The sequence below is a fragment of the Lucilia cuprina genome, chromosome 4 (genome assembly GCF_022045245.1).
Source record: "Lucilia cuprina isolate Lc7/37 chromosome 4, ASM2204524v1, whole genome shotgun sequence".
NCBI classification, from domain to species: Eukaryota; Metazoa; Arthropoda; class Insecta; order Diptera; family Calliphoridae; genus Lucilia; species Lucilia cuprina.
In genome coordinates, this window is record NC_060952.1 from 43,968,525 (window position 1) to 43,984,030 (window position 15,506).

The following is a 15,506-nucleotide window of genomic DNA, read 5'->3' on the forward strand; positions in this document are numbered from 1 at the left end:
AAGTCACAACAACGAAATTCCTCAAGTACGTTTTGTTTTTTTTTTTAACTTCTTAATGATGGTCAAATAGAATGATGCGTTGTTTTAGTCATACACTGAATTTGATAAAAAAAATTGAAAAGAGACATCTAGTGTTTATCATTATGTATAATGTGACCTACAAACAGCAAGAACTAGAGATGAAATAAAAAATGCGCTCTAATAGTTGTACATGTAAAACAAGTTCATGAACTCTTTAAATATGGCCTAAAGTGTTACCGCTATTAACACAACCAATAATTTTTGTTGCTATCTTCAGAAAGATGTGACACTAAATATCGCTTACAGTCCACCATAATAATGGCAATCTTAATATTTTAAACTTTTGCTAAAATTTTTCATAAAAACAAACACTACTCATTAACAATTTCATTTAACTCACGTAAAAAATCATTAAAGATATCTATCAGTCTATCAGTTGATAGTTCAGTTTACTTGCTGCTAAATTTATATAACCTGTTTTACTATTGGTAGATCCACATAATCAAATTCTATTGTTTACACTTTTTTTCTATTATTAATTTAACATTTTATAACAGTTGTAAATATAGATATCAATTAATATTTTGACAGGCGCCACCATAATATATAAACGATTTTTAATTTTTGATTATATGCATCATTTTGTGGAATTCCCATTATGCAATTTATCTGAAATATAAACTATATTCGTTCTTAGTAATACTTAGTGTATATTTTTTTTTAAATTAAGGCAATTCATCATAAGCATAATGTAATAAAATGGATTTTTATAACTCATGCTTATATCATATTTGTATAAGTGCCGCATATAAAAATCAAACTTCTAAATAAATAAATAAACGAATCGAAATTAATTTCGATAGTGCTTAATTTTCTCATGATGTTACTCAATACGAAACAAATCGAGTTGTTGCTTCATTGTGGTAAAAAACTTTTATAATATATTTTATAATACTGAACGAAATGCAAACAAAACTCAAAATTAAAAAAAAATATTTAAATTAAAATATAAATATGGAGTATAATTGTAGAGAGGAGTTTTTATGCAAAATATAATATTCCAAGCGATATGTAAATACCACATGGATGTTTGTTTAGTTATTTACTTTTATTTATTTGGCATATATTGGCTGCATTGAACTGTAGTTTCAAATCAAAATTTAGGAGGATAAAATTAAAAATCTGTATTTTCTGAATTTGGATATATAAAGGGGGTTTCAAATATGAGAATCGCGAGAAATTCTAATATTGGGTATAAATATGCTTTTGTGCTGATATTTACAACATCCAACCTTAAAGTATACCAATCGGCTCTGAGTCGATTTAGCTATGTCCGTCCATCCGTCCATGTAAACCTTTGATGAAATTTGGTCAAAGCCTATTGAAGGTCAAAATACACTTATAAACACTAATATCACGATGAAATTCTGCATAAATAACTTTAATGTAGACTTAAATCCCTCTATCAAAATTTGTAAGGATATTTATCTTGCCCCTTATATTTGCCATAAAATTGTCAAGGATTTATTTTCGCATTATCAATTTTTGATTTAAAAGTATTCCATTTATAATTTTTCACAGATTTAATAAAATGCACGTTCTTTCTCATAATTTTTTTCCACAAAAACTTTACTTCGAAAGCAATTTTGAAACTCGAAAGGTTTCATTCGAACGATTGCTCGTTATCGAATGCCAACTTAAGTAATTTCGAAACGTTTTATTGGTTATCGAATAAGAGATTCTAAAAAATAAAAAAACTCGTACGATCGAATACATCTGTATTTTCTGAATTAGGATATATAAAGGGGGTTGAGAATCGCGAGAAATTCTAATATTGGGTATAAACATGCTTTTGTGCTGATAACCTTAAAGTATACCAATCGGCTCTGAGCCATTTAGCTATGTCCGTCCATCCGTCTTCGTGTCCATGTAAACCTTTGATGAAATTTGGTCAAAGCCTATTGAAGGTCAAAATACACTTTTAAACACTAATATCACGATGAAATTCTGCATAAATAACTTTAATGTAGACTTAAATCCCTCTATCAAAATTTGTAAGGATATTTATCTTGCCCCTTATATTTGCCATAAAATTGTCAAGGATTTATTTTCGCATTATCAATTTTTGATTTAAAAGTATTCCATTTATAATTTTTCACAGATTTAATAAAATGCACGTTCTTTCTCATAATTTTTTTCCACAAAAACTTTACTTCGAAAGCAATTTTGAAACTCGAAAGGTTTCATTCGAACGATTGCTCGTTATCGAATGCCAACTTAAGTAATTTCGAAACGTTTTATTGGTTATCGAATAAGAGATTCCAAAAAATAAAAAAACTCGTACGATCGAATACATCTGTATTTTCTGAATTAGAATATATATATGGGGGTTGAGAATCGCGAGAAATTCTAATATTGGGTATAAACATGCTTTTGTGCTGATAACCTTAAAGTATACCAATCGGCTCTGAGCCATTTAGCTATGTCCGTCCATCCGTCTTCGTGTCCATGTAAACCTTTGATGAAATTTGGTCAAAGCCTATTGAAGGTCAAAATACACTTTTAAACACTAATATCACGATGAAATTCTGCATAAATAACTTTAATGTAGACTTAAATCCCTCTATCAAAATTTGTAAGGATAGACCCATATGTATTTATCTTGCACCTTATATTTGCCAAGGATTTATTTTCGCATTATCAATTTTTGACTTAAAAGTATTCCATTTATAATTTTTCCCATATTTAATAAAATGCACGTTCTTTCTCATAATTTTTTTCCACAAAAACTTTACTTCGAAAGCAATTTTGAAACTCGAAAGGTTTCATTCGAACGATTGCTCGTTATCGAATGCCATCATAAGTAATTTCGAAACGTTTTATTCGTTATCGAATAAGAGATTCTTAAAAATAAAAAAACTCGTACGATCGAATACAAATTCGTACGTATACGAATGTGAGAATTAGCCCCCAGATATTTATTTTCTCTTATCTTGAATTATATATTATTTAAAAGAATGTTTTTTAACAAACAATTTTTTTTTCAAAATCCTCAATATTCAAAACGCAGGTTCCGCTTATACGTGAGAGATATTGATCTTTATTAACCATTTATTGAATGGAGGTTTTCTAAACCACCATTTATTGATTCAAAAATATAATAAAATTTTAATATTTTAATACAGTAAATAAGGTTTTGACAAACCTATCAAAATCGATTTAAACTACCGTCCTACCAAGTGAAAAAATCCGATCAAATTTGGTAGGAAAAGCCCAAAACGGCAACGCTTTTTGTGACTCTAAGTGGTCGGGGGAATTTGTAATAACTTTTACAATTATGATTGTTTTATATCTTATAAGAACGATAATTCAATTATTTGATGTTGAAATTCAAAAATATAAACTAAGTAGTAAAATGTTTGAAAAACATTTTCAGGTTCAGAGCCGTGTCGCCGCTAGTTAACGTAGTCCCGCCGCACAGTAGGAATTTTTTGTCATTTTCTGATTATAAATCTGTAACTTTTTATTTGTTAGAGATAAATACCTAAAATTTTACACCAACAATTTTGTCAATATTTCTGATCATCTGATATTATTAACCCCTTATATAGAAATAAGTTTTATCTAAATACTTATAATTTATACGTACAAATAAATTGTGAATAAAAAAAACCTACCATTACCCTGTAAAAACTTATGTTGAAAAGTAATGAGTAAAAAGCTTTTCACTACTTATTCAAAGCATTTTAACCCTTTATTTTAACACGGTCATGACGTTTCAGGTAAGTACCTACCACACTCTCTTACAAATCACTATTTATTTAAGTACTTATATATAGGAATTGTTTACATAGAATAAGGCCGGGCTTCTTGTTGTTTAATTCGCTACTTATATTATTGCGTGTCCAATAATCGTTTTCACGAAAAGCTTTTTGTATGTGTAAAAAACTCAAAATAAAGTACTTACTTATCTGACCAAATGTAAGTAATTATAAGTGTACTGTATACTTTTTAAATTTATTTCTCATTGACATAAATATGTTCAGGTTCTTTAAAAAGCTTCAGTATGTATGTCTTTTTTGATTTAGAAAGATTTTTCCGAAGGATGTAGGGTCAATTATCGACCCATCTTTATAAAACATTGTAGAGTAAATATAGAGTAAATGTTGTCGTACAAAACTTGTTTATGTCGAATTTTATAGCGGTACTCGTATTTTTAAGCTAATAATGAGCTTTAAAGTGATTTTTTGTAGGAGAACTTATATGGGTGGTAGGTCTAGTTATGTGTTGACCTACCACCGATTTCGGTTCATAAATTTTGTTTGCGTTATTTGAATGAGACCTTATACGGGGGTAGGGTCAATCTTCTTCATAAAATTTTATATAAAGGGAACTTTTATGGAAGTAGGATCGATTATGGCGTGATCCTCGTAAAATTTGGTAGATAGATTTCATACAAAACTTGTTTATATGGAATTTCAAAGCTATACTGGTATTTTTAAAACAGTTATAGCTATTAAAACTGTTTGTATGGGAGTTATGAGAAAACGTGGGCCGAAATTGCACATTTGGCATGTAAGAGTTAATCTCAGAATTTTAAAGGAGGCTTAATTCAGATATAGACGGGACGAGTTTTATTGCGTAAATTTAATTTTCTGAAGAAGAATCAATTATAGACCGATCCTCATTATAATTAGTAAAACAGATGTTTTTGGCTAATAACTTGCTTATGCAAAATTGTTTGCTATACTGGTATTGCAAATTTATTTATGAACATTAATTTGATTTTCATTTTCAGCATACATTACAATCTAATTTTTAGTTGCATTAATTGAGCAAAATTTTATCATTATGTAAGTAATATATCCATGACCCTTAAAAGAGGGACTAATTGTATGGGGGATATGCGATATATCGATATATCGATATTGGTACTTTTTAATACAATGATCGTACAATGTATTTTTTTTTTCAAATTTAATCTAATAAAATTTTTTTAAGGTCTTTTTAGTCATCAGGCGTGGATACACGAGGGGGTTGTTTGATAGATAAATGTTTATAGGCTTTAATTCAAAAGATTGTAGCAATATTTAAAAATAGACCTGAATAAGGCAAACAGTCATTTTAATTGAAACATATTTAAACAGTTACATTTTTAAAATTCCAAGTTCCATTATTATATTAAAAAAAACAACGACATATTTTGCACAAAAGAAAAAACTAAATGGAAATAAAAATATTTAAAAATTACCAAGGTCATGGACTAAAATAGAAAAATCACAAAAAATCTACTCTGAATCTAAAATGAAAACAAATTTATTTGTCTCACTGACAATAATGCGGATGGCGACGCGTCGCCCGCCTTTATTATACAGATATTTCTATCAAACTTCGATTAATAATCTGCAAATTATGCAAATTTCTTGATTTTTTTTTCAAATTTTATAGTGTATAGTGTATTGAATAGAAAACTCGATGATGATGATAATTTTAGTAATTTATTAAAAAAAAATTTAAAAACTCTCTAATATAATTGCGGTATTTTTATGAATATTTAACAAAAGAAATGAAATTATTGTTCGCATTTTTTCTTTTATTATACAATTTACGAGTATTTTTACACACAATATACTTAATAGTTTTGTTTTCCTATAAATATTTTTTATTATTTTTGTTTTTTAATGATTTCGATTTATGGTCAACACACTAATAAAATTAGTTTCTGCATCATTATGTATGTATATGATTTATTAAACAAACATATTCTGTATCAAGATGTGACGTTCTTGGTTTTTGTCTTTATCCAATCATCACAACATTTATTCTAGAATATCATTAAAATCTACCATGCAGTTAGACTACAGTTCGCAATTTTCAAGATAATTTGATAAATTTTGGCACGAAGCCTATTGAAAAATTTTAAAATCGGTTCATTATTTTACAACTGTATCCCCAAGTAGGGCCTATAATTATATTAAATGTTCTAGTATCTTTATAAAAATCATCAAGGCTTTGTTTTACAGCAGTATAAACTATGCTGCCGATTTTCGTTATTATATGACCACATTAGAACCTAGCACTCATATAAAGTCCCCATACTTATAAACACTAGTAAATTTATAAGGATTGGCCTACATTTCCCTTTGTCCCCATATATCCTCTGTTCTATAAAAACACCTTTTTGTCAAAAATTGTTAAAATATTTCGGCACAGAAAGTTTTTCTACGTTACAAACGTTGGAACAAACGTACTTACCTACCTTACTATAAAAATTGTTTATGTTTAAAGAGAATAGATGTATGCGTACGTGTATATTCAAATTTAATTTAATATAAATTTCTGCAAAGCTTTTTTTCAATTTATTTATTATTTTTATTCATTTTTTTTGCTTTATAATAAAATTTCCAATAAGAGATACAATTTATTTTTATAATTTTGAACAACTTAATTAATATTTTTTTGATAAATTATCATAATAATTTATTAGCGAAATATTTGCACAAGTTATGCGATTGGCAGCTATATTAATTAAGTTTGTCATTTATCTAAAGTTATTTATTTAAAACTATTAGTTATTTTAATAATTTTCCAATAAATTGCACAATTTGCTTCACCAACTAGTAAACGGAAAAAAATATAAAAATTGTTTTTTTTAATAAAATGTTTATTATTTTTCAATTATAAATAAACCTACTATCAATTGTCACATTTAATTTTTTTCAAGACTCTAAATAACAAATTTTTAACAATAAATAATAGTAAACAACATTTAAAATCAATAATGTTGTTTTGGTTGAACTACAGCTGTTTAGAGAAACATTGATACTAAAATCAGTAAATAATTAAATATCTTTCCAAGTAAAAGCAAAAAAACTTAAGTAATACATTTGATCCATCACTGAGTTATTTTTGTTTAATTACTAAACCAAAACAATCCGGCATGGGTAATAAAATTCAATCATTTAAGCTTCAATAGTTCCCAGACAGGTCTTTAGAAAAAAACTGCAATTATTACCTTTTTTGGTGGAGGCAAATCAACAACATTAATTTACATATTTCTTCAAGTGGCTTTTATTTCAATAATAAATAAACTCGCATACAAACTAAAAACTGATCCATCCCACATTTAATAAAAACACAAATTTAAATATGAATAAAATAATTAACAATTCAGCATAATAAATGAGGTGAGATAAAAAACAAAATTAAAATCACTTTCGGTTTCATCGTAGAAATTCTCAAACTCAGAATTTAAATTTATAAATTCTAACTGGTTTTTACCTAGCAAGATTCCCCAAATATGTATGGACTGACAACAACATTTAGTTTTGAAAATTTATTTTATTTATTTCTTATTTTGGTATGAAAACATAAATAACGACGTTATGGCCACGGCCAAGGGGAATTTTAACATTTCATTGAACTTTGACACAATTTTACAGCTAAAAACCATAGAAGACAACAACAAAAACTTCTCAAATCAACTGACTACTACTGATTTAAACTTCTACTAAACATCTCATCTAACCATGTTTAGCAATGAAAAATGACTACCAGTGGTTTGTTGTACAACTTGTAGTAGTGACTTGTTTAACGCCAACAACAAACACCACCGCACTATTGTGGAAGGTTGTGGCAAGACCAAACACAAAAACATTTAAACAGAATGTTAAACATAAAATTCATCTATCTATAAATCGTATAGAAATATATTTACAACAAATACACTACAACTCTACTACAACTACATAATAGTTGAAAACTGTAATCAGAAAAGCTGAAGTGAGAGTGAAATAAAAAACCATAAATATCTTGAATTTTAATCAGCATCTACAGTAAAGAGCATGAATATAGTGGTGTTTTCATTAAAGTTATTGCTTTTGCATTAAATCCAAATATCTATGTTCCAAATAATTTCCTTTGTGAGCTTCAAAAATTGAAATAAAAAATGTACTCTCTACGTGACCTATTGTATTTATTAGGTCTAGTAGAGTAGTTCAAAATAAATTATTTAATTATTTTTTTATTATAATCCAAAAATCGAGATCAATCCCAAAAAAACGGATTTATCTTGTTTTAGGAATTAAACAATTTTATATCCCAATTTTAATGGACATTTTTTACAGACTTGAGTTAGTTTTTTTTAATTTTTTGAAATTTAGGTTAATTTTTGACCCACACTTTATTATGAAAGATATATTTATAGACACCGTTCCTGGTCAAAAATATCACGCTGTGAAATTTTAAAAATATGTTAAAATTTCCTAAAATATATACAGGCAAATCCCGTCATAACTAATCTTAGTTTAACAATAATCCGATATAACGAACAGCCAAATTAACTACCTTATCTAGCGAACGTTTAAGAAATTTTATACGCGATATAACGAATAAAAAGAAAAATTCCTAAAAAAAGTTTATATTAACATTGTTTATGTCAAAAATGTGATTGAGCAATTAGAATATAATATAAAAATGAAAGAAGTCCTTCATATTCCAAATTTAAATATTTTGCATATTTGACCTATCGAACAAAATGTTTTACACTGTAATCTAAAAAGCCTAAATTCATTAGAATTGCTTTAATGAAGTTTAAACAGGATACATTAAATTAATACAATTTTCCAACAAAATAAATTTTTTCAAGGAGGACGAAGATATCCGAACATGGCATAATTGTTCCAAGGGTATGAAATTATTAGCATGAGACTTAATTATCGATTCTTGAGTTCAGTATTTTTACTAAAAAGAGTTTAATTTTATCTTTATTTATGTATTGAATTTGGATCTAACAAATAAAATTAAGTTAAGAAAATACTAATAAATTAAAGTTGATAGAAAACATAAATCATTCAGCAAATTTTTTAAAAATTCTTGATGTTTAAAATGTAAAAACGTGTGAGTTGTTCTTAGTTTTTTGAAATAGAATTTGAAGTAAAAATTGCTTTAATTACTTTAATTTGAAAGGTTTTTTGTCTATTAAATAAAGAAATTTACTAGAAAAAAATTCCGATTTAACGAAAGGGCCTGACATTATATCATTCGTTATACCGGGAATTACCTATACATATTATAACTTTGAAATACCTTTAAGTACAGGATAATTTTGATTTCACTTTAAAGCCAAAGATATTGTCTTTAAATTCGTGTGAATATAATATTTTACTTGCAAAAGATTAAAGGTCAATTTTCATAGTGTATAGTTTAATGTCAGATAGGTCAGGCAGCCCCGTGTTAAAAATCATAAAAATACATGATATGAGGATACCCAAACCCTCTTCTCCATTTTAGTAAAATTTTTTTGATGAAGACTCGTGTAGTTCAGGAATTATTAACCAAAACGCAATTTAAAGTAAAGTTTTTATTATTATTAAAAAAGCTAGGTGTAAACAGTTATCATCAAAAGACTGGCCCCAAAACTAATCCAAATATATAAACAAAAGCATACATCATTTATCTGTAACCTCGTAATCCTTCCATGCATTACATCATACTAATCCCAAAATTACTCTATTGCTAAAAATGTCCTATCACGTGGTTTAGTTTTAGTTTTTTACTACTTTTGGGATTACATAAATCGATTATGTGCCCCAATTGTTCTTCTATGGTTCCTTTTGAATTAATAAAAAATTTATTTTAACATGATCTCTAATACCTTATGCAAAAAAAATAAACTTATAATTACACATGCTAACAAAATGATACTATCTGATATCTGTTTTTTATATCACCTACAATTTTCTCGCAAAATGGGATTGATCGTAAATTACGGAAATTTTATATAAGTATCAAAATATTTTTACGTTTAAGGATTAATTTAGATTTCTTCAAAGTCATCATAAAAATGGATCTCCATTAATAATTTTCTTTATGTAAATTTTATTTAAATCTAACATTGTGTGGCTTTCGGTAGGTTAGTATTCTAGTCTGGTAGACCATAGGTGGTGGGTACGATTCGCACTTTGATGTTTAGTAACTAATTTCAAACTAACTAATTTAATCTAACTTTAATATTATCCTATTTTTTTATTCACACAATGTCCATGGACGTTAAAACAATTTAAAAAGTGACAGCTTGTCTATGAGCAAAATGACTTATTCTCCATGGATTTAAAAAATCTTTATATGAAAAAAGGCTAAATTAAACGAATATTATCAAGAACACTTTGTAAAAGGAATCGAAAATGCAACATACACCAAATTCTTTTCGGGAAAAATGTTTCCCTTTTTTTAATTTCTAAACTTATATTCCAATACATTTCTGTATTAAAATGTTACAATCCATGGACATTATGACACTTTTAAGGATTGTCATTACGTCCATTGACACTATTACACTTTTTGGTGTGTCATAACGTATATGGACATTATGATATATCACATACATGATAGTTTATAATAAAACCTAATTCTTTACTATATTATTTCCTTCTTTATTGTCCAAAAGTCACATGAAGATGATTTGAGAATTTTAATAATTTTCAGGAATGAACCGAGGAATTTTGATAAACTATAATTGTTGCATTTATTTTTGGAACAATAATTGGCAACATTCCAATTTTTTGCTGTTAAAATCCAAACATTAAAACAACTTACCACTAATTGCCATGGTCCTATCGATCTAAAATTTTCCATTATAAATTTAATTTGCTTAAGGTTTAAGTCTAGAGACAGAAAAGATGATTATTTGCAACTTTTGTAAAATTAAAGAATTAAATATTCGAGACACCAGTATACTGTCACTAAAATGTCAAAATATTGGAAATTGGTGGCTGATGTGATTTTTTATTGTTATTTTCGGAATCAGCACTACCAGTAAGGATTACTGACTTGTTTTAATAATATTGGAGTATTTTACAGTAATATTATTTTTTTACCAAAGATGATCGGCATATAATTGATCGTACACTCTTTCAGAGAATCAGTTTATTTTTAATAAAACTTTTCATTAATATTAAAATTAATATTTTTTAAAATTCTAAACATCGGCCCATAATAATAGTTATTAAGTAATTTAATATAAGTCCTCATTCATAAATTCATTAATTATGATAATTTTTGATATGAATAACAATAATTACAATTTTATTTACTTTCTTAAATTTTATGTTAATATTTCTATTAATATATTTTCAATACCGTTAACGAGGTATTATGTAATACTTAGACGGTAGTAAGAATCAAAACGTGGATATCTGAAACATAATTTACATAGGTATAAGTGTTGAATATAATGTTATTTGTATTTACTGTAAATACTTTGTATGATAATTTTTGTAGTAAACAGTTCAAATATTGTATTTATGAATTGTATACTTTTCAATAATTTTTCACTTCAATAAAAACCTTTATATATAACACATCAATATTCAACTGGTTATGGGCCCAGGACACTCTCGATAAGGGCATAATATAATTTATGGAATAAATATAAAGAAATATTTGTGCAAATTTTCAAAAAATAAAGGATATTAAAGAATAGCAAGTGGCCTAGAAGGAAATAGTAAAGATTTCAAGACGCCTAGAAAGAAAATTATCAAAAAGGAAATAGTTTTTCACAAGACGCCTTGAAGGATATATTTTAATATCAAGACGCTTTGGTATATTGAATTATCAGTAAGTTTCTTACTATTTTCAAGTCGCCTAGAAAGGATAAATTGCAAATAAATATTTCAAGACGCCTAGAAGGGAAAATAAAATAAAAGCTGAAGTTGGTGTTGTAAGAGCAGAAAAGGTTTCTTAAATATTAAATAAAATTTTAAATATATAGATTAGTGTTGTAATCTAGAATTTTTGAAAGGGTTAGTAATAATAGGTAAGGGCTAAATATGGAAGAATTTAAAATTGAAAAATTACGCGGAGCTGTGAATTGGTGTTCATGGAAGTTCCAGATGCGTATTATTTTAAAATCCATGGACCTTTACAAAATTGTTGATGGTTCCTACCGAAAGCCAGTTATGCCAGATGGTGGTGGCGATGCAAATAATGCATTATATCTTCAAAATCTACAAATTTGGGAGAAAGCTGATATCAAAGCTCAAAGGATTATTATTACCTCAATTGATAACGTTATTATGAAATACTTGATGTGTTGTAAAGAAGCTAATGAAATGTGGCAAAAATTACATAGTGTACATGAAATGCAGACCGAAGTAAGCATTCATTTGTTGCAACAACAATTCTATGAATTCAAAAAGAGTTCAGAAGACACTATTGAATTACATATTGCCAAAATAGAAGAACTTGCTGAACGATTAAGAAATTTAGGTGAACCGTTGACAGAAAATATGATTATTACAAAGATTTTAATGACGTTACCGTCAACCTATAATCACTTTGTTACTGCTTGGGAATCTACTGAAGAAAATAAAAGGAATATTGCAAATTTAACTAATCGCCTCATTTTAGAACAATCACGTTTGAATCGCGATTTGGAAATGGCAGATGCTTTTACTACAAGAAGACAAAATCTACGTGATGAGAGCAAAAAGCCGGGTAAATGTTTTAAATGTAATAAAGAAGGTCATTGGAAGAAAGATTGTCCATTATTGAAGAAAAAGAAGAACTTTAAGCCACATAATTCCAAATCTAATGCTTTCATGGTTAGGAGAGCAAATGTTTCAAATCCGAATAAAACATGGTTAATTGATTCTGGAGCTTCTGAACATATGACAGCACATAGAGAATGGTTTTCAAGTTATCGTAAGTTTGAAGAACCGTCCAAAATAAAAATTGGAGATGGAACAATTTTGAATGCAGTAGGCGAAGGAAACATTGATGTTCTTATTAATGGTGATGATGGTTGGAAGCAAAAATACTTGGAGAACGTTCTTTTTGTACCTAGTATCACAGTTAATTTATTTTCAACAACTGCAGTCATGGATAAAGGATATGAAATGAAATCAAACAAAAATATGTGCACTTTTATTAGAAATAATAAAGTTGAAGCTATTGGTCATAGAAATGGCAACTTATTCGAATTGGAATTAAAAGTAATAACTAATCAATGTAATTATACTACAAACACAAGTATTGATTCAAGGATATGGCATCAAAGGTTCGTTCATCAAAACCTAAAACATGTTAAAGAGGTATTAAACTTACGAAATATTAAATTCAAAGATGATGATAACAAAATATGTGAAGGATGTTGTTTTGGTAAACAACATAAATTACCATATACTTCAAGTAAAAATAATTCAAAAGCTCCTGTTGAAGTAATAATTAATGCAGATATTTGTGGTCCGATGGAGGAACTTTCAATTGGAAAATCAAAATATTTTTTATTGCTAAAAGATGATTTTTCCAAATTCAAGTGGGTTTACTTTCTACAACAAAAGAGCGAAGTTTTTGAAAATGTTAAACATTTTTTAAACATGATGAAAAATCAAAATATCAAAATTAGCATCTTTAGATCCGATAATGGTACAGAATTTATAAACAAACACATGGATCAGTTGTTTAAAAATTGCGGTATACAACATCAGAAAACTGTATTTTACACCCCGGAACAGAATGGAGCTGCTGAAAGAGAAATGCGGACAATTGTAGAACTAGCAAGATGTTCTCTACAAAGTAAACACTTAAATAAGTTTTTATGGGCTGAAGCAGTACATTATGTTGTATATGTATTAAATAGAACTGGTCCTAGTTCAATCAAGAATAAATCTCCATTTGAAATTTGGTTTAACAAAATACCTAAAATTGAACATTTAAAAGTTTTTGGTACTCAAGTTTATGCACATATTCCAAAACAAATACGAAAAAAATGGGATGCAAAAAGTAAGAAAGGTATTTTTGTTGGATTTGATTTAAACGTTAAAGGATATCGTATATATTTTGAAAGTAACAATAAAGTAGAAATATATAGAGACGTAATTTTTTGTGATGAACTTGAAGTAATAATTAATAACAACAACAGTAACGACAATCACAGCATTTGCCATTACAAGATTTTTGAAGAAGCATGTCAACCTTTTGAATCTGAAGTATGTGACAATTTAAATGCTGAACAAGTTGAAGAAGAAATTAATCATGAAAACTGTCAAGAAATTGTAAGTTTTGAACCTAATAATATAAATGTACAAGTAGACGAATGTATTCAAGATTTAGAAAATGTCCAAGAAGTTGTTTCAATTTCATCTCAGTCTGAAAATCCAAGTGTTCAACTAGTAAATTTTGAAAATGGAAGTGCTAATACCAGAAGAACAAATACAAAATATAATTTGAGGCCCAATCCAAAAAATAAAATAAACATTGATGAAATGTTTCTTTCTGTAATGGAGGAGGATTTTTTAGAACCAATTACATATGAAGAAGCTATAAAAACTAGAAATTCAGAAAAATGGAAACTAGCTATGAAAGAAGAATATGACGCTCTAATGAAAAATAAGACATGGAAACTTTGCAAATTACCTGAAGGAAGAAAATTAGTAGATTGTCGTTGGGTATATAAAATCAAATACAAAGCTGATAACACAATTGAACGATACAAAGCTCGCTTAGTGGCTAGAGGTTTTACCCAAGAGCATGGTATCGACTACGAAGAAACTTTTAGTCCTGTGGTAAAGTATGACTCTGTTCGTCTTATGCTAGCAGTAGCAGTATCTGAAGGAATGTCGTTAAAACAATTTGATATAAAGACTGCTTTCCTGTACGGTGATTTAAATGAAGAAATTTATATGAGTCAACCCCCTGGATTTATTAAAGAACCTCAAAATGTTTGCTTGCTAAAGAAAAGCCTTTATGGATTAAAGCAAGCTCCAAGATGCTTTAATAAAAAATTTTGTGAAATTCTGGACAAATTTAATATGAAAATTAGCATGTCTGATACATGTGTCTTTATCAAGAATATAAAAGGTTCAAAAATTATATTGGCAATATACGTAGATGATGGGTTGTTAATTTATAATGATGCCAAACTAGCTAATGATTTACTTAAACATCTAAGTGAGAATTTCGAAATGAAAGAATGTCAAATAAATAAATTTCTTGGCTTTCAAATTAAAATAATAAATTCAGAATCTATATTTCTTAACCAACGACAGTACATGGAGAAGATTATTAAGAGATTTTCGATGCAAGATTGTAATTCGGTATCTACTCCTTTGGAACCAGGATGGATAAACCATCATATTACAGATGAAAAATCAAAGGAACAGTTTCCCTATAAAGAATTGGTTGGTTCATTAATTTACTTATCAATAATAAGTAGACCTGATATTTCATATGCAGTTTGTGTATTGAGCAGATATATGGAGAAGCCATGTCAAGTTCATATAAATGCTGCAAAAAGAGTTATTCGATATATTAAAGGAACAATTAACCATGGCTTGCTCTACACAAAGCAAAACGGATGTATAATGAAAACTTTTTCTGATTCTGATTACGCTGGTGATATTGAAAATCGTAAATCAACTTCTGGAATTATAACACAGTTGGGTGAGTGTACAGTTACATGGAAATCTCAACAACAACGAACAGTT